Source organism: Helianthus annuus, chromosome 13 (genome assembly GCF_002127325.2).
Source record: "Helianthus annuus cultivar XRQ/B chromosome 13, HanXRQr2.0-SUNRISE, whole genome shotgun sequence".
NCBI classification, from domain to species: Eukaryota; Viridiplantae; Streptophyta; class Magnoliopsida; order Asterales; family Asteraceae; genus Helianthus; species Helianthus annuus.
In genome coordinates this window covers 149,959,734-149,980,999 of record NC_035445.2, presented here as the reverse complement: position 1 = coordinate 149,980,999, position 21,266 = coordinate 149,959,734, and the positions used below count along the sequence as shown (strand labels likewise).

The following is a 21,266-nucleotide window of genomic DNA, read 5'->3' as shown; positions in this document are numbered from 1 at the left end:
TCTCACCCTCCCTTGACCCTACCATTAGCTCTGCTATTGGTGGGATATACTGAATACGGTTGTTGTTGTTGTTGTTTATTATTCAAATAGACAATCAAAAATCTCAAAAGGAATAAGATTCTTGGTCATTGTCAACAACATACTAAAAGGACGTAAGTTCACAAACCTACGTTATTAGATGCACCATCCTCATTCATATTGCTTCATAGTATCCTAATTTGATTAACTTTATGTATGATTATAATTAAGGGTGTAAGGGGTACTTCCCCTTTGAAGTAGTCTCCTCTCCATCCTAAACCGCCACTACTCCATTTCATCGTAAAACTTTAACGTCCACTATTGCCAGATCCCTACTCAATACCACATTTATAGAACTGATTGAGGGCAGGGGCGGATCTACAAAGAGGTGAGGGGTTGCCCGGGATGCCCCTCAACTTTCTTGGCGAAATACAAAAAAAATATTGTGCTTTTCGGTTTTATGTATTTGAATACCACTAAGCAATTATTAGGATACCCTTGAAGATAATATTAGTGAGAAATAAAGAAGAAAAATGAAATAATATAAAGAGTGGTGAGATCTTCGCCATAGTTGCAGAGAGACTAGCGAAGAAGACACTCCCTTTTTTTGTTTTAAAACCAAAAGATTAGCAATTATTATTTGAATTTTTTACTTCTCTTGGAATTTGGAAAGTGGGCTGTAGCCCATGTGGGTTCAATAACTTATCATTGTTTCCCTATTTTTATTTATTAATATTAGTTTTAGTTATAATTTATAATTACAATTTCACTTTTTACATATTATTATTCAATTAGTTATCTATTAGTATTTAATAACTTATTTATTAGTTTATTAATCAATATACTATTTATTATTTAATCAACTTATTACGTATTAGTTTATTAAATTTTTTATTTTGTTTTATTTAAAGCTCACTACTTATAACAACCTTTTATTATAAATCATCTATTTTTAAACTATGTAAATACCGGATAACGCTTATCGCCGTATAAAAATGCTTTGATGTCGACATTATTTTGTATTAGAAAACCTCAAACACTTTAACAAATATACTAAATTAAAGTCCGTGATGAATTATTAGTACATATCAAAAGATACAAAAACTTACGTTAGGAACCAACCTGAACCAAGCCAAAAATTTTAATGTTCGCTTGTACAGTAAAAAAATTGGGATACCCCTGAGATTTTCTTCTAGTTCCGCCACTGATTGAGGGTATCGCCTAACCAGAACTGAGACCACAACACCACTATAACATGATATATGATGGGAAAAGAAAGAGGAGTGTGAAATCGGAACGAAGCAACAACGAGAGTTTAGATGATTTCGCCGGAGCCGTAACTGTCGCCAGAAACATTGCCACTACCAAATTTCTTGCTTATGGTCACCGAAACTCATCGAGTTGTACACCCACCACATCAGGTCGCTAGGATCCACGCCGCAACACTACTGCCACTGCTTGCTCGTGAACAGCCTTGGTCGACGCACGTGGCGGCCTCTGCCATTTGAAATCGAGACCCTAATCATCGGATTCATGATTGTTGTGCCCAAACCTACTATTTTTGCCGCTATGTCGTTGTCCATTCACACCATCGACCACTCAGGTCTTTCATAGAACTACCATAGAGCTTGACGTACCACCGAAATGACAAGACACCCCCGAAGTTAGGTCTCTCTATCTCTCTATCTATACTATATTATAATACATGAGGGAAGGATTCCTAAAAGTTAAGAACTTCTTTCCCCATTATTTATAAATAAACCCCTAGAATGAGGGTAAAGTGGTCTTTTAAACCATGATTATTTTTTAGTCCCTCAATCTATTACATTTAAATCCTTGACATTTAACATAATTATGGGTAATTAGTTACACTCCCCCCTCTTTAATTCTTTAAAGTATTCCTGCGATATCTTACAACCCTTAATGTTTTAAAAAAAATCCGGAGGTACCATGACGATCGTGACATTTTTGTCGACTTTTCGATGGTTGTCTTGGTCAATAGTGACGTGCTGATTAAAATGTATAAGTAGATGATGCGTTAGTATACAAGTGATTTAATCCTGCTAAAAGCACTAACATTTTTAAAAGTAAAACTATTGTTGAATAATGGATTAAACTTTTCTTTATACTTTAGTCAAATATAACAAAACATCCTATTTTAAAGATAACAGAATTTTAACCGGGAAAAACTTTTTAAAATTTAAACTCTAAATTATAGTACAATCACTTGAAAAGTTTTATGTACAGTTCATTTATGAGATTCTAGAGGCACTCTTCTTCCCTTCTCTCTCTCAAAATCCCTACTCCCATTTCAAAATTCAATAAATGATGGCCGGTGTAACCACATATTCGTGAAGATGGTGGCCTCTGTTCAGGTAAGACGACGACAATGAAGATGACGTCTAGGGTTTGCAGCGGCTCTACAGGCGGTAAAAGTGGTGATTCTGAACCAAACGCGAAAGTAGAAGAATGTGTACGGACGGAACCAAACACAACCTTCATCTTCCTCTTCTGGTACCAAAATCATCTCTCTTTGTCTTTGGTTTTCCATGGGTCCTCAATGTTTTACATCTCTAGGGTTAACTCCGATTCTTTGATGGAGGGATGGTTTGGAGGTGTTTTGGGGACTAATAATTGATGTGGTGTTAGTTATTTCTCTTGGTGTCGATATGGTAGTAGCTTCCTCACTAGATGATGCTTGATGAGCTTGCCGAAGGTTCAACGAAGCCCAGATCTCGTATGCTTTCTCTTTTTTAACTAATTGTACTTTCTTAAATTTGATGAGAATTTATAATTTGTGTGATTAGATTTCATTTGTTGTTAGTGTGCTTTGATGAAAAAAGGAGAACTCGATAACTAAAACTGTATGCGATGTATAGAAATTACTTGTTACTTTATGTGGATCCATCAAGCAACGAAGCCCATATCTGGTATGCTTTCTCTGTATTTTCTTTATTTCTGTAGTAACCTGATCACTCTCATTACATCTATGAATTTGTTACATAAAGTAACAAATTACTTGTTACTTTATGTGGATCCACGTTGAGTATTTCGTTATTTTGTTTAAATTTCAGGCTAAGATACTAAAGGTCCGGTTGTTACTAGCTGCTAAGGATTATGTAGAGGCAATTTCGGAATCATGCTGAAAAACAATAAAAAATAGCTCTGGATAAGGGAAAACTTGAAGATGCGGTTAGCTATGGAACAAACAGTAATTTATATCTTCCTGCTTATGCTTTTGAGGGTTTGGGTGCAAGTTTAAATGAGAGTGACAGTGTCCATATGGTAGTTTTCAGTGTGGTTTAGTTGTGTTGTTTAATGTCCGTGTTCATCAAAGTGAGCAATATCTTAAAATTGTTATTCATTGTTTTTCAAAATGCAAATATTTAAGTGACCAGTTGTATTGTTTATTTATGCAGATGGGAAACATCCAGCATTATACAACCCCCACGAATAATAGTGGGTGGAGTCGTCCACGAGTGGAAAGGGTTATGTCTTGACCCTTCATTGATTCAACTATAATTTTTTTACTTTTAACATTGTACAGCTACTGTCAAAATTTCCCACGTATTTTGTTGGAGAACATTCAAGATAATACATGCATGAATGTGAATTAGCTGAACATGTCGTAGGTTTGACGTGCCACCTTGCCTCATGCCAATTCAGGCACCTTGTTTTCACATTTTCCTCGCCGATCCATGTGTTGGGGAGTGTTTGGATGTGTGTTTAATTGATCTGTTTTAAGTGTTACTGTTAAAGTAAACTTGCCATCCTAACCACTTGGGACAAAAACATGCATATTTTGGTGTAAAAAATGATTATTGAGATAAATGTTGAGTTATATAGCTAATGGCGTGCGTTTTTCCATTTATAATACATATATATTTTTTATTTCATCTTTATTTCTTTAGTAACCTAATCACTCTCATTACATCAAATGGTTTGATTTTTTGATTTTCTGTAAGTACTATGACATTTGTTAATTTGTTTTCATATAATCTTGGAGTTATCATAATTATTGCAAACAGAAGCTTACTTAGCTATCTGTTAATGCCAATGGTTACCTTATCTCCAAAGATGCTACTGAACGAACTTTTATAAAAAAAGAGCACTTGGTTTTAAGATTTTACCTTTTTCCGTCACAAAATTTGTAGCTATCAGATTTTTTTTGCCCAACTAACAAACTTAGCAAATGACGATTACTGCATGATTTATTATTTTTTTCGTATGTGTCAAATGGGTCAGGTTGGGCCAACCCACAAACACTTTATTATACTTTTTTAGATATTTCATAAGTACTTAATACTTTAAATGACAAAACTATATTATTATAATAACCTTCGAAGATCTTTAAAAAAGCAATATGGAAGCATTATGTATTTGAATTTATATGAGATGGCCTTCAACCTATTTAAAAAGGTATACTTTAGATGACTCACAAATCACAATATGTTCAACATGTTCCTATTTTAGCCCAATTTTTATATCCAACTCACATCGTCTCAGTCACAAGTTAATTGATTGAAATTTTCACATCTGATTTTCAGTCTTACCATGCACTATTATTGGGGTATAAATGTAATTTTTTTCTCTCAGGTGGAGGATTGCGGATTGCCCTGATGATGCAGCAAGTTACATACATAGAGGTTGCAGCACAGCCCGTTATGATTCTGTACGGCGGCCGGTCTTATTTCTCTTGCATACAGAGATGAAAATGCTTGAAAGATTACAAGAGAAAAAGACACATGTTCAATTTGACAAGGTAACAATAATATTAATAATCATTATAATTTATATTATTTTATCTTTTATATATTTATATATATATGTGCTAGCACTTGAGATCTTGTTGTATTTTCAGTGTTGCAATTTTAATTTACAACAGCCAAAGACAAAACGAATGCAATCTTGTCCTGGCATGTTAGCTGCTCTGCTAGCAAAGTACACAGACTTGTAGAGTTTCGCTCAACGGGCCTTCAATATATGAAGATGTCATTTTGACTATAACAGATGGATTTGATTGATTCTTTTTGGTCTCTGCTATTAACCTTATATGTTTTCTCACTGCTAGCAGTGATAGTAATGAGGTAATGTCCTTTTTACCCTTTGCCACTCTATTAATATTTAAATAAAACACAACTTATTTCGGTTCTTAAGAAGATAGCATGGTTTTGCACTTATATCATACATAGATACGTTTATGTGCATTTATAAAATATTTATTACACAAGTGTGTCATCCTTTATTGTTTAGGATTGTTGTTGCCGCAAAAGAGATCAATGTGGGAATTCTCAGTCGATCAGACTATAAATAAGACTATAAATATTCCTTCGATTAATCATTTGAATCTGATCTTTTCTACTTTATTGTTTAGGCTTGTGTATTGATTGCTTTCCCGTTTTCCCTTTGCTCAAATGGCTTCTCTTTTGCTGTGTTTTTCAGGTGAGTTAAAGAGTCGATGTCAAGAAGGCAAAACCATAGGCAGGCGGTGTTGAATATCAACTACAAATATTGTAATTATACATGTAGTGGCCGTAATATTTTGTAATAGTTACCAAATTCCTAACATGTGCGCGACATGAAAAGTTTACAACTCTTCTTGTAGCGAAGACCTTTAATGTCATACTGCTTTTTGTATGATTTTACCGAATTTTATCTTAAAATACCGGTACCATCTTGGTACCGATACAATATCGTACAGAGCATTTTAGATACATGTACCCATCTTTGGTGATTTTTGATACCGGTATTTTTGGTACCATTACCAAGCTTATCCCTAATGTAAATTGGCGCTCCCGCCGCATCGCGCGGGCACCCTACTAGTCTCTCTAATGTGTATGTGGGTGAATGGGTTTAGGAAAAAACGAGAAAAGAAAAAATATTATAAGTAAAAGTGGTAGAAAGACCATACTTCCCCTACGTGCAATCCATGACCAAACTTAATCCTAAAATTTAATGATCGCTAGTGGAAAGAACGAAACTCATAAACAATTTGGACATAAATGATAGTTTTTGACATTGGTTAAAGTAAAAGACAACCACTGAATATTGATACATAGAGTACAAAAATTTAACTTACGCTAGTTTTCTTAGTGTTGTGGAATAAGAAGTTAGAATCCTAGTTAAAAGCTATACAATATTATGTTAAATACATAGAATATCCAAATATATTTTTATGTTATTTGTCATGTTTATTAATATATTATTATTTAAAACAAATATGACATCTGGTTCTTAAGTTCGGTAGGTGGAAATTTGGTACGGTTCTGAAAATATAGCTAGTACACATGTCGCAAGAAAAAATACATCAAGTATTCGGTATATATGTCAACAAACTAAACAATTTAAAAAGTAGAGTAAATTACGTTTTTGCCTCTGTGGTTATATCACTTTTACTATATTAGCCCAAAATAAGAATTTTTAACATATGTGCCCTCATGGTCTCTATAACTAACTATTTTGGCCCCTGAGTCTAACCAAACCTCAAACTCTGGTTAATTATTACTCACATGACAAGCACATGATGTCTAAAATGGTAATTTCCCCTCCCCTTTTTAATGACATATTAAAAACAAATTAATTCTCATTCACACCACAAAACCCCTAAATTCCCATCATCTTCTCCAAGAAAACCCCCAAATCAATTTAGGGTAAGTTTATAATGGGCTTACAGTTCCATCCTGAGCGGATGAGGAAGGCGAATTCAGATGAATTGCACTGCTGCTTACAAGGTATACATTTTATCCATTTCCAATTAGTCATTATTTTTTAAACGTGAGTTTTATAAGCGATCGTGTATTGAATCGACAGTAAGATGATTGTAGGAATTTGTGAAGGCAGTTGTAGCATATCAAAAGAAGCTTAATATCATAAAAAGGGTACCGTCATCTTTAAAACTTGATAAAGAATTGGAGCGAAAGAGAAACGATATTGTTCGTAGCTTCTCGGTTGCAAGAAACTTATAGGAAGGAGGCGATAATACTCGACAACTTAAAGAGTCTGATCTCAAACCGGGAGCTGAGTTTCTTGAGGTATGATGAGTGATTCAACATTTCAACCCACTGAACAATTTGATCTTATTTTTATTTACTTCGGTTGACTAACGATGGCGATTTTGAATTGGTTACAGTCAAATATAGCACTGAGTGTGCAGCAAGAGAATAGGCTGAAGCAAATGGGAGCAACAGTGAGGAATGCATCTTCATACGTGGAGAGATTGAAGATGAATAAAGAAAGAGAGAAATTAGCAAGAGCTGTAATGGGGAAGATGACAACCGAGCAATTATCTGATCTTAATCTGTTCTACCATATGATGGGATAGATATCTTCTGATATGTTAATGATTTGGGGTTTTTTTGGAGAAGATGATGGGAATTTAAGGGTTTTGTGGTGTAAATGAGAATGAATTTGTTTTTAATACGTGTCATTAAAAAAGGGGAGGGGAAATTACCATTTTAGACAGCAGGTGCCTCTCATGTGATTAATAATTAACCAGAGTTTGGAGTTTGGTTAGACTCAGGGGCTAAAATAGTTAGTTATAGAGACCATGGGGGCACATATGTTAAAAATTCTTATTTTGGGCTAATATAGTAAAAGTGATATAACCACAGGGGCCAAAAACGTAATTTACTCTAAAAAGTAAATAAAAAGTATATATGTTAAAGTTACATTTCAAAAAAAAAAAACTTATTTCTAAATATATCCCATTTAAAAACTAATCACGTTCTACATTAAGTACGTATTGTTCTTTTGCTTATATAGTTTTTTGGAGGACAAATAATAAAAAAATGAACGAATGTAACAATGGAGAACGTGGTTGGTTTTTAAATATAAGTTTCATTAGACTAGAAGGTATGGGGGCCGGTTGAGGCCCGACTAGGACCGGCGCCGGTTCCCCACACCGCCCCCTGGGGCTCGGCTCGGCACAACCGGCACCCCACAGCTGGGGTAGTCGGTCCTCTCTCCTCCTTCCTTCTCTCACATACATCTATACATACATACATATATATATATAAAGGGGTTCATCCCCCACCCCCTAGGTTCATCCCCTTCAAGCCCAGCCTACGTGACGCCTACGTGGCGGCTCATCCCCTCCAAGCCCATCCTCTCCATACCCTTTAGTCTTACCATTTTAAAAATCCAGATTTCTTATGGAGAGCAACCAGGGGGTACCCACCCTATGCCAAGGGTCGGCGGGCGCACCCCGGGTGGGCAGACGCATCCCATGAAAAAATATTTTTTAGTGTTATTTTTCGTCAGAAATCCTGACCGCACCCTTTGGAATTTTTCACATGCACCCCTTGAAAATTTTCGACCGCCCCACTTAGAAAAACAAAATAATTATTAACCACTTATTCACTTAATTATTTAATTCAATCAAAGCCCAATCTGCAATCAATTTTTATTAACACAAGCCCAAACCCAACCTAAAGAAATTTGAACTAAATAAAATAACCCAAACTCATCCACCCATTCTATTTTCAAATCCCGCCCCCAAAAAAACTCCCAGCGACTTGACGCCACTGCTCACGATCTGGTGGTTTTTTTTGCCGGAAAAACTAAAATTCCGGTTGGACCGACCCATATTACGTCAGAATTCCAATATAGAACTAGTATGGTTTATTTATTTTGTTTGTTTTATGTGATGATTAGGAGAAAATATAGATGTGTAATGGTTTAATCTTTTTATATTTTTTTTGTTGGTCTAGACTTGTAGTTAAATGATTTTGTTGTTTTATTTATAGCTTTGTTTGTTTAAATGATTAGTTACAAGTAATCAACATTTAATATTAGGGCTTGAATGTTTAAAAATATAATTGAAAGTTATGGGCTATGGTTGAACATAATTGTTTATTTTGTTTAATTGTTTAGTGTTGTTTTATGAACTTATGGAGCAAATTATATGTGTTAGGAACAATGAGTAAGAATGTAATGAACTTATGGTGTGTTTAGTATCTTTAAATGATATTTTGGATATATTTCAAAAAAAAAAACCTGTATGACACAATTTTCAATACGTTTGTAATTTGTAATGATGTTTGACGTGTTTTTGATGATTTATAAATTTTAGTTTGATGTTCTTTTGTCTTACATGATCCGACCCGACCCGCTATGAACCGATATTTTTATACAGCTAGGGGCCTAAAATCTTTGAAAATATTTCGCACCCACAAGAAAAAATTTCTGAGTGCGCCACTGAGAGGAACTAAGCTATATTTAACGACATGGAACTAGGCCTTATTCTATGAATTAGGTTCCTTTGAGATCGACTAAACCAAGTGTTTTCAAGTATATTCTCTGGATCCGATCATAACCGATTAATGTGAATAAAAATCATAAATGTCATTAAATCATGTAATAAAGGTGAACATGGTCAGGAAATCAATTTAATAAAAAGAACATTATGAATTAGTAATCACAATTTAAGTTACAAAAGAATCATTAATTACATTAATCTCTATAGTTAATTTTTAAGCTACAAAAATAACCCTAAAATCAATATTTTCAACATATAAATTCTCTTCATCTCATCTGTAGTTAAACCACCTTTGTATACCTTACTCATAATCCAAACGAAAGGAAGAAGACAAACACGAGGATGTTGAAGCTCGCTATCCTATATTTTGCTACTAGCCTAAGATCCCGCGAGTTTCGCGGGTGGCTTAACACAAATATATAACTTAAAATTGTTGAAATAATCATTTGAAATAGATAAACGTTCAAGTAACGAAATCCATTCCTCTACCCGCTCATACGTAATGTATCAAACGAAGTTACAAAACCAACACACTATTTTTGCAGTCCAATTAAACAAACAATACAAATATCGTCCGGCTACCGTTAGGCTCTTGCACATGTCTTTTAAATTGCTTAATTCAGCAAGGGATGTTGGCAACGTTCCCGTCAACCGGTTTGAGGACAAAATCCTGGAGTAAAGTATCAAAGAACAGAATAAGTTAAAATATGTGAGTAATCGAAGAACAAACAAACAAACCGAGAGCCAAACAGCCTTACAATGTTTGTAAATTTATTAATCTCCCCAAATAAGAAGGAACAGTCCCCGAAAAGTTATTTGCTTCAAGGTTCCTATGTAAAATATATAGTTAGTTACATCACCATAAATAACAATATTAAACATACGTTTTCCTAGAATTAAGAGTAAAGTACACGGACGGTCCCTATCGTTTACCAATATTTTGGATTTGGTCTCTAGTTTTCTAAAACGTACACAGATGGTCACTGTCGTGTGGTTTGCACTTTGTAACGCATTTAGTCCCCAGCCAACAAATCTAAAGCTTTTAGCATGTTCATGTTAGGGACTAAATGCATTACAAAGTGCAAATCACAAAGACTATCCATGTACTTTTAGAAAAAGGGGGGACTAAATGTGTTACAAAGTGCAAACCACAGGGACCATCCGTGTACTTTTGGAAATATAGAGACTGAATCCAAAATTTTGGTAAACGACAGGGACCATCCGTGTACTTTACTTTATAATTAATGGTAGTAAGTAGCTCAATATTATGACATAGTCATCTAATAAATTGGACGGTTAATAACAAACACTACCAAATAGAAAATAAATACAACGTACAAATATGTCAAAGTTTTGTAATATTTCCCAGTTCCGCTGCTATCTTTCCAAAAAAGTGGTTTCCAAGAAGAGAGCTGCGTAGTCAATGGGTCAATGTTGTGAAAACATAAACTAAAGATTCAAAGCTTAAGTTAATAAACAAAAAAGATTATATAAATAGATTTTTACATTGATTGCAACTGTGATGAACCCAATTCAGTTGGTATGGTACCACTGAGGTAATTGTTTGCAACTGTGATGAACCCAGTTCAGTCAATCGGTAACCTTTATGGTGGTGTATGGAGGGTGACGGTGAAACGAAGAGAGGTTATGTAGTGTTATCAGTGAAATTAAATATTACATTATAAAGTAAGTGGATTGCAATTATAATCACAAATCTAGCTGCAAACAATTCATAAATTTCTAAATATCTCCTTGTATTAGTAATTTTATCGTATATTAGTAATTTCAATCAGTCATGTGTTCATTCTTCCTCTAATTTGGGTCCCAACTTAATTCTTCACCTTTTTAATTCTTCTTCTACAAAACAACAGATATCATCAAAAGTATGCATATCGTAATAAAATCTTTAAGATGTTAACAAATAACAAACTTGACACTAAAAGATGATTACGTTACCTCTAGAATTGTATTCTTGAATTCACTACTCACCGCAATGCCATTATATATAGAAATAGAACGACCATTTTGGAACTCGAATCCAGCCATTGCAAGGAGCCTAATCAATCTCTGGCTTCTTTGTGATTGCAAAGATTTTAAGAAAAGAATGATAGTTAAACTATTAGCACAAAATTATTATAAGAAAACAATTAGCATTAATAAAAGACCTATTGGCATAAAACATGAACTGCTGAAAGTCTGAAACGTAATAAGATAGAAATTTCCTTTTTACAAAAGTTATTCAAGATATTGGAAACATCTTTTTTTTTTAAATAGTGGTACCTCATGTAGCAGCCACCACTTATTTCTTTTGCAAGACCAAAGCAAACAAACATAGTCATGCAATTAGAAGGTCAAATATCAACTACGCGGAGTAATTTTACAGGTTCCTGACAGTGCTAAAAGAAGTGAACATATATATTAGATAGAACTTAAAGATTTTGAGTTGATCATGATTTTTATCATATTTCAAAATCAAATCCGATTCAAACTAAAAAACCTAAATTAATCATGTAATAAGTTACGGTAGTTACCTTAATGCAACAGTCTGGTGTTGAGAAAGTCTAATCATTTCTTTGATGCAACAATCTGGTGAAACGGTTGTGATGTGCCGGCAGTGGTGAAGATAGGAGACGCCAACACAGTGATGAAGAACGCCTAGCCAGTGAAGCGCGAAAAGTTGTTCGTAAACATTTCAAGACCTTCTCTATATCAATCCCTGCTTGCATAGATACAATAAGTATATTATTAAAATCGATAACTATAGATATGTAGAAAAATAAGAAACTTTTGTCATTTGATACTCGATATCGATATATAGTTATGCATCCTTATTCAATGGTACCTTAATAAGATTTCATACACATTTATGAGCCTCTAAAGCTACTGTGTAATATGTACACAAATTATGTAATTCAATAGAACTTATCAACATCAACATAATTTATCATCATTCTATCTTTACTGTACAAACAAAGTGAAAGATTGCATGAGAATTTAAGTAACAGAAAATTAGTTACAATTGGTGTGCAACAAAAACAAACCACTATTAGATGCTGGTTTGAATTTTAGGACCCATTTGCATGTATGGATACTTATAACAGAGAGATGGCAAGTATACAGATCAAATATATTGCTCTATGATTTGATAATAATAACCACTTGTTACATCATACTTGAAGAATATCATGATATAAAGAATGGAAAACAAAAAATCTGATGCTAGAATCATGAAACATAACTTGTTACCATCTACGATTACAACAAAAGGAGATGATGTGATAATGTGTCACTATTTATTGCTTCAACAAAAAGTTCATCAAAATTGGTCAATTAGTCCAAACAACTTCAACAAACAGTTCAATTCAAGCATAGCATGTAAGTGAAACATGAAATTCGCGAACCTGATTTCTTCAAACGATAGCAAAGCTTCTTTCAATAACCAACACCCTGTACATACACTTCACAAATTCAGTTCATAAACTACAGAAAATAAAAATCTCTCTATATAATTATAAACTATAATAAATCCACTTACCAGAAAATACAACCATATCAACAATGGATAGTGAAAGGGATATTGTATGCCTTTATAGACTTCACCCTAGACTCAATGTGCAGAAGAGGAAGCCAAATTCAAAGAGCAACCTGTCTAGATGAATATGTGAGCAGAAGAGTACCAGTGGTGGCTTCTGTATCAGCAGCAGCTCCCAAGCTCCAACTTGATCCAGACCACTCACAGATCTCTACTGAGTATTCCTAAAAAATATGATATGTGAAGCGTCCTCATAAAACCTAAACGACCAATTCCTCCCGTTCTTTTTTTATAATTTCAACCCAACTTGACCTGTCATATATCTCTATGGTTATGTTATTAACCTTGTTTCAGATTTTATAAAAATCATTTCTAATTTAACTATGCTTTTATTCACCAGAATACCCAGATCTTCTTGGAATCTAGAGTAAAATAAATTAACATGCTTACACCAGAATACCACTTGTAGTATCCAAGCTATTATCAATAAACCCAGCTAGACTTGTGCAAAGCTCATGAAGTTTGTCTGCAATTTCTACCTCTGTGACACGCACATCTTTGTTTATTTCCTCCTCCAGCCAAGACAAAAATTCAGCAAGAGCAGCTGCATCCCTAATTCAAAAATAAAAAAAATTAAAAAATTATAGCATTTTGACTTACAATTATATATGGCAAAAACACAAATGGCAGATCCTCTAGCATCAACAAAGTCAATGAACTTCATACCTTGAAAAACAAACAGTTCAATTATATATAGCATTTTAGAAAAACAAATGGAGAATGAGAATGCTGAATGCCAATTAGGGTTTCACAGAATCATCGATCCAAAGTTCTATATCAACCATGAATTTCATCTGAATGATAATAACTTACTGTTCACAAAAACAAAATCAAACATTCAGCTTCAAAAAATATAGATTAAAATTATATTTCACTTTCAATAAACAGATCTAGGGTTTAGTTCATAAATATTGTAAGATATAAATCACGAAATCAACCTAAAGCATATCAAGTTAAGGATAATCAAATCAAGAAAATGATGGAAGAATCCCCAACGAATCAGTATTAATCTAATTAAGATTAAGAAAACACGTTCAAATGAAACCCTAATTAAGATAATTTACGGTTTACAATAACAAAATCACAATTCAGCCTCCAAAAACCAAAAATCTAACACCAAAATTGAAAGAAGTGATCGCGATTAGGGCTTGCGACAATTAGATGAAGAAGAAAAAGAAAATCTTTGAATATGATTACCAACATTAGTTAGATTCTTCATTGAAAATAATCCATGGATCCAAGTTTGATTTGAAGAGGATGTAGAGTGAAGCCAGAGAGAAACCGTTGAAAGAATGATTTAGGGTTTGGGTGGATAATGATTTCAATTGATTGAGAGAATTGATTAGTTTCCAAAATTCTGGCGGTTTCAAAAACAAAAAGAGCGTAGGAAGGAAGAAATATTTTGCCGCTCAAAGGAAAAAAAGAGGAGAGGATGAGATGCCAAGTGTCATCAAGCAACCTAAGCAAATGCCAAGTGGCACCAAAGTGTTTTGTTTTAATATAGATAATAGATTTTCAATATGGTTTTCATCTCATTTATTGATTGTAAGTACAATGAACATAGGAATCAGATAACATAATTGTCATAGTTCAATCTGTAAAGATTCCTTAAATTGTATGCAGGCACAAGAATCCAACACAGTCAAAGACATGAAGTCAGTGTTTTGAACTCGTCAAGCAAGCTTGGTTTCGTTTGCAAAAAGAATGGTTCCAATGTAGAGTGGTGTTGTTTATGTGACATTGGCTATCGAATCTGTACCTATCACAGTTACGATGAATGCCAAACAGCTTGCTCAATCATATGCAAGCAAACTATGTGAGTATAACCATAATAAATTTGCGTTTCAGCTATATTCTTATCATAGCATGAGATGTAACATAATTTGCGTTCACCATTGTATAAATAATATTATTATTTTAACGAAAAGTATTATGGTGTTTAACTTCGAATAATATAGTCATCAACTCAAAACTTCAATTATTCTAACTAGTTTAAGGTTTAAGATCGATGACTCATAAGATAACACATTTTTTACCCAAGAACTTATATTCAAGTAACCATACCAAAAGCCCAAACAGACCCTGATTTATAGTCTTGTTTCTGGTTAATATAATTTTCAATTATAGTAATTCATATTTGGTGGATATTTTTGATTCAATAATCAGTTCTTGTAGAATTTGGCCATAATCATATATTCTTCATGAATTCGACACCCAATTATACTACATGCTATCTACTACAGATTAATTATGTTACAACGTGGATGACGAACCTTCAAATCTGCTTCAAAACTTTAATCCAAATCGGGTGCCTTACCACTACAACAAAACCATCAGTCTCATTTTTCTTCAACTGAACCTTCGAAATTTATCTAAGATAAATTTGGCATATTAAATTTGTTCTTTCCGATATATTCTCCCATTACACCTAGCATGTAACTGGTCAAAGTTAGGGCTGCATACGAACCGAATTAACTAACACGAACAATACGTACCTTTTTCGTGTTCGTTTGTTTGTTAAGATATATATATATATATATATATATATATATATATATATTTGTTCACGAACTGTTCATAAACACTTATTGAACAAGATTTTATGTCTGTGTTCGTTTGTTAAGGAAATGAACGTGTTTGTTTGTTAATTCTAGGCAATGAACGAAAATGAACACAAACTAATCTTTACAAATGAAAACTAACAAACACAAACAAGTGTTCATGAACATAGAAACTAAAAACACTAATGAACAATTGAACACAAAAACGAACACATTACCGAACGTTCACAAACATAAATGAACGAATGAGACACTCTTCATGTTCGTTTGTTTAAACACAAACAAACTTTCCGCCGAACGATTGGTTCGTTAGTAACCCTAGTCAAAGTTAATGTTATGAAATTCTATCTACAATCTCTCTCTCGTGACACTTTAAGCAAATATACAAAGACAAATAAACAAAGGAGACACTTTTTTCTAATACTCTTGAAATTGCTTGAGCTTAAGTGTAGAAATTTTTATTTCATCAACAACACATAAGAAATAATTTGTTCGTAAAGATTTATTGAACTAGCTAGTGATATGTCATTTATGTTATCAAAACGCCTTTTCTCTTAGTTTCACCTTCTTCAACCATTTACGGGATCAACATTCAAATTGTTCTCTCTCCTTGTATTTATCTATATGTTTGGAGTAATATTTGGAGTTTTTCCCTAAACTTGTGTTGCTGGAAAAAGTATTTAACATTTTGGTGTTCCTTCAAAACTATTTACCAAAATAGTGTTTTTCTTATTTTGTCTCTGCCTTTCCTTTTAATCAACATAAAAAAAAACTTTATAGTTTTTTTTTCTATTCAATCAATATGCAAAAGAATTTCAACTCTATTTTGTTAAAAATGTGACTTATTGTTGGTTACTTATAATAATTTCCTTGTCATTCATTTGGGTTCGTTATGTTTGGGCCTGTTGTTATGGCCTGATGTTATGTTTGTTGGGCCTAACAGATTAGGTTTATCTTATCAGTTTGTTTGTAAGTGGTTATAACAGGAAAATATCTAAGGGGGCAGATTGTAAATATGAAGGGCTGCTCGGTACACTTGGTGCTAGTTTTGGGCTAAAGTGGAAGATTAAAGTTTCTCTGTATAAAAGGCTTTCATCTCACTTCAATCATTGAGTTCACTTCATTTTCTACACTTTGTTTCTCTGTATTCTATCCGTTAGGGTTTCAGTTGTATTGAAGATTTGTTACAATCTCTCAACTGTATCTGAGAGATTTGTCTGGTTATGTTGATGATCATCAATGGATGATCATCTTGACATTGTTGTATTCTGTATTGATTTAGATCTTACTATTTTGTAAGATCTGGGGTATTTTGGGGGGTAAATTTCTTTGGGTTGGGTTAATAAGATTTTGTCACTTGTTTTGTCGTTATTTCTGCTGTTAATTTGTATTCTTTGATCAAACTATAAAATTCTACATGGTATCCTACTGTCAAAGTTGCTTTTTCAATTGTGTCTAGAGAAGAATCACATAGAAATGCAAGTATAGGAACAAAGAATCATAATGTGTCTTTTGTCTCAAAAGGAAATCAATCTTTTGATCAAAGAAAGAAGGAGTTTAGAGGACCTAATCCTAACCTTAAATGTACACATTGCAATAAACTTGGTCATACTAATGATAGGTGTTATGAGTTGATTGGGTACCCTTCAGGTTTCAAAAAGAAGCCTGGAGGTCAGGTTGGAAAATTTTTTTCAAATAATAAATCAAATGTTTCTTCTGCTTCTTCTGTATTTGTTCCTTCTGTATCTCCTTTTACTCCAGAACAGGTTGCAAAGCTTTTGAGTCTTGTTGGTGAAAAAACTAGTACTGATCCTCAGAGTTCTAATATGGGAGGTGAGTCTAGTTGTGTTTTTAATGCTTTGAGTAAATTTGTGTGCTGCTCTAGCTTAATTAACTTTGGGTTTGATTATAATTGGATCTGTGATTCTGGTGCTAACCAGCACATGGTTAAAACTGATAAAGATATGTTTAACTGTGTGGATGTGTCTGAGTATGATTTAATTGTGTCTCATCCTAATGGAACTAAAGCCAAAGTGTCTAAAATAGGTAGTATTAATCTTGCTAAAGGAGTCATTCTGAATGATGTGTTTTTTGTTCCTGATTACAGTGTGAATCTTTTATCTGTGCATAAATTATCTAAAGATAGTAACATTAATGTAATTTTTAATGAACACTCTTGTTTACTTCAGGATTCGAAATCAGGGAGAATCCTGGTGACTGGTAAACAGGATAATGGGCTATATTTTGTAAATAAGAATGGTAATTCTGTGAATTTGTGTTTCAATAGTATGAACAACAGTAACTTGTGGCACAGTAGGTTAGGTCATCCTGCTGACCAGATCTTGTCAATTTTAAAAGATGAAATAGGTGTTACTGATGTCTTTAAACATCCTTGTGAAACTTGTCATAGAGCTAAACAAGTCAGGGTTCCTTTCCATTAAGTGAACACAAAACAAAAGGTGTAGGTGACATTATTCATTTAGATGTTTGGGGTCCTTATAAAGTTACTAGCAGGGATGGTTTTAAATATTTCTTAACCATAGTTGATGATTATTCCAGAGCTGTTTGGTGTTATTTGTTAAGAAATAAGATGGAAGTGTTTGAAAATATTGAAAATTTTTATGAATTAGTATTAACTCAGTTCAAGAAAAAAATCAAAATTCTTAGAAGTGATAGTGGTACTGAGTTTGTGAATAATAAAATGGATAACTTTTGTAATACAAAAGGGATTTTTCATCAGACATCTTGTTCTTACACACCTCAATAGAATGGTGTGGTTGAAAGAAAACACAGACATCTTTTAAATTTGGCAAGATCCCTGTTGTTTCAAAGTGGTGTTCCACTTAGTTTCTGGTCTGACTGTGTGTTAACTGCTGTTTATCTTATTAACAGGTTACCCTCTTCTGTGCTTCTAGGAAAAAGTCCATATGAACTAATGTTTGGTTTTAAACCCTCTTTTGCTTATCTTAGAGTTTTTGGTTGTTTATGCTTTAGCATTGTTTTAAATGACATAGATAAATTTTCTTTTAATTCTGAAAAATGTATCTTGATTGGTTATTCAAATGTTAAGAAGGGTTATAAACTATGGAGTTTAGACAATAAAAAAGAGTTTTATTCAAGAGATGTAAAATTCTATGAAACTGTTTTTCCTTATAAATCAAGTCAATTGACCAATCAAGATAAATCTGTTTCAGATAATGTGAATCATTTAAACTTTTTTGATAGTGTTGAAGCATTAACCATTAATTCTATAAGTCCCAATGATGAAGAGGGGAATAATGATTCTCATGAGGTTACTGGTGATGATCAGCAACCATTCCCCTCTACATCTGCCACTCCAACTGATGCTGAACATCAATGTTCTAGCAGTGGAGTTGAAAGTAGTAGTAGTGAAGGGTCTGGTAGGGCAGAGGACACTAGGACCTCGAATGATGAGATCAACCCATCTGAGGGAACTAGGTCTACTGTTAGAAAATCAAATAGAAATACTGTTTTGCCAAAAAGATTTGAAGACTTTGTGCTTAATAGTAAAACTAAGTATAGTCTAGATAAAGTGGTTAGGTATTCTTGCTTATCTGTTGAAAATTTATGTTTTACTACTTCTCCGAATAAAACAACTGATCCATCTTGCTATGAGGAAGCAGCTAGTGATCCTAGATGGGTAGAGGCAATGAACAAAGAAATGGAAGCTTTGTTCAGGAACAATACCTGGATTCTAGCTGATCTTCCTCAAGGCAGAAAGGCTATTGGGTGTAAATGGGTTTTTAGGGTTAAGTATAAATCCAATGGAGAAATTGAAAGATTTAAAGCAAGGCTTGTTGCTAATGGTTTTAATCAAAGAGAAGGTCTGGATTTTGGAGAGACCTTCTCACCTGTGGTCAAAATGGTTACTATCAGATCTGTTGTTACCTTAGTTGTTCATTTTAAATGGCCTTTGTATCAGTTGGATGTGGATAATGCTTTTTTGCATGGGTCTATTACTGAGGATGTTTATATGAAATTACCTCAAGGATATTACTCTAAAAATAAAACAAAAGTGTGTAAACTTGTTAAGTCGTTGTATGGCCTTAAGCAGGCACCTAGGAAGTGGAATGAAAGGTTAACTGATGTTTTGTTAAAGTTTGGCTTTACTCAAAGCAAGTGTGATCATTCTTTGTTTATTTTGAATAAAAAGGATGTTACTGTTTTTTTGCTTGTATATGTTGATGATATAGTGTTAACTGGAAATTCTGTTGTTGAGATTGAAAGTATTAAACAGGTTTTAAATGATACTTTTAAAATTAAAGATCTAGGAATTTTAAAGTATTTTCTGGGAATTAAAGTGTTATATGATAAAGATGAGATCTGTTTTAGTCAAAGAAAGTATTGTTTGGAGCTCTTAAATGAGTTTGGTTACTTAGGTTGTAAACCAGTTAATACACCTATTGAACAAAGTTATTTGGTTACTTCTAAGATTGATAAAAGTCAGGAGTTGCTTAAAAATGTTACTGGTTTTCAAAAGCTAATTGGTAAATTGATATATTTGTCTTTAACAAGACCTGATATTAGTTATACAGTTCAGTTCTTGAGCCAATTTATGCATAGTCCAAAAGAAGTTTATTTGTCTTTAGCTTTGAGACTGTTAAGATACTTAAAACAAAATCCTGGTAAAGGAATTAGTTTTAAGAAAAGTGATCAGTTAGACTTGTTTGGATATGCTGACTCTGACTGGACAAAGTGCTTAAATACTCGAAAGTCTGTTACCGGTTATTGTGTATTTGTAGGAAAATGTCTTGTTTCTTGGAAAAGCAAGAAACAAAACATTGTTTCTAGATCAACTGCAGAAGCCGAGTATAGAGCTATGTGCTCTGCTACTTGTGAGCTTATGTGGCTGAAGAATTTGTTGTCTGAATTGTGTATAAATTGTCAATTACCTATGGCTCTTTATTGTGATAGTCAGGCTGCTTTATCAATAGCAGCTAATCCAGTGTTCCATGAAAGGACTAAGCACTTTGAACTTGATTTACATTTCTTAAGAGAAAAAGTTGCTGATGGTGTTATAAGAACTGAAAAAGTTGACTCAGATAGTCAACTTGCTAATATCTTTACAAAATGTCTTAGTGTTATTCAATTGAATGAAGGGGGGATGTTAAAAATGTGACTTATTGTTGGTTACTTATAATAATTTCCTTGTCATTCATTTGGGTTCGTTATGTTTGGGCATGTTGTTATGGCCTGATGTTATGTTTGTTGGGCCTAACAGATTAGGCTTATCTCATCAGTTTGTTTGTAAGTGGTTATAACAGGAAAATATCTAAGGGGGCAGATTGTAAATATGAAGGGCTGCTCGGTACACTTGGTGATAGTTTTGGGCTAAAATGGAAGATTAAAGTTTCTCTGTATAAAAGGCTTTCATCTCACTTCAATCATTGAGTTCACTTCATTTTCTACACTTTGTTTCTCTGTATTCTCTCCGTTAGGGTTTCAGTTGTATTGAAGATTTGTTACAATCTCTCAACTGTATCTGAGAGATTTGTCTGGTTATGTTGATGATCATCAGTGGATGATCATCTTGACATTGTTTTATTCTGTATTGATTTAGATCTTACTATTTTGTAAGATCTAGGGTATTTTGGGGGGTAAATTTCTTTGGGTTGGGTTAATAAGATTTTATCACTTGTTTTGTCGCTATTTCTGTTGTTGATTTGTATTCTTTGATCAAACTATAAAATTCTACATATTTATTTACATGAATAAAATTATTTCTTTCTTTTTCCTCGTGGACTCTATATATTTACATACTAATATCACCTTTTAAAAACTTTAACATCTACAAAACAATAATTATTTGTTTTCCAGA

General features: G+C 33.4%; 3 long non-coding RNA genes and 1 pseudogene across 6 annotated transcripts; 2 read left to right on the top strand and 2 right to left on the bottom strand.

Moving 5' to 3' along the window:
- The first annotated feature begins 2,237 nt into the window (after positions 1–2,237).
- Positions 2,238–5,668, top strand: LOC110903374. 4 transcript variants are annotated; one of them, XR_002571881.2, is made up of 7 exons: positions 2,239–2,532; positions 2,698–2,755; positions 2,843–2,948; positions 3,093–3,354; positions 3,438–4,780; positions 4,880–5,105; positions 5,461–5,668. It is a non-coding gene; the product is annotated as an uncharacterized LOC110903374 (long non-coding RNA). The 4 variants fall into 4 exon arrangements; XR_002571880.2 differs by having other exon boundaries at positions 2,695–2,755; XR_004876325.1 differs by having other exon boundaries at positions 2,238–2,755; positions 3,093–3,229.
- Positions 5,669–6,541: 873 nt separating this feature from the next.
- Positions 6,542–7,339, top strand: LOC110901947 (annotated as a pseudogene).
- Positions 7,340–9,816: 2,477 nt separating this feature from the next.
- LOC118485487 lies at positions 9,817–10,115 on the bottom strand. Its single transcript, XR_004876323.1, has 2 exons — positions 10,033–10,115; positions 9,817–9,944 (listed from the first exon to the last, which is right to left on the bottom strand). It is a non-coding gene; the product is annotated as an uncharacterized LOC118485487 (long non-coding RNA).
- A 511-nt stretch (positions 10,116–10,626) lies between these two features.
- LOC110903372 lies at positions 10,627–11,970 on the bottom strand. The gene is made up of 4 exons (XR_002571878.2): positions 11,806–11,970; positions 11,231–11,348; positions 10,781–11,131; positions 10,627–10,686 (listed from the first exon to the last, which is right to left on the bottom strand). It is a non-coding gene; the product is annotated as an uncharacterized LOC110903372 (long non-coding RNA).
- Positions 11,971–21,266: the final 9,296 nt, after the last annotated feature.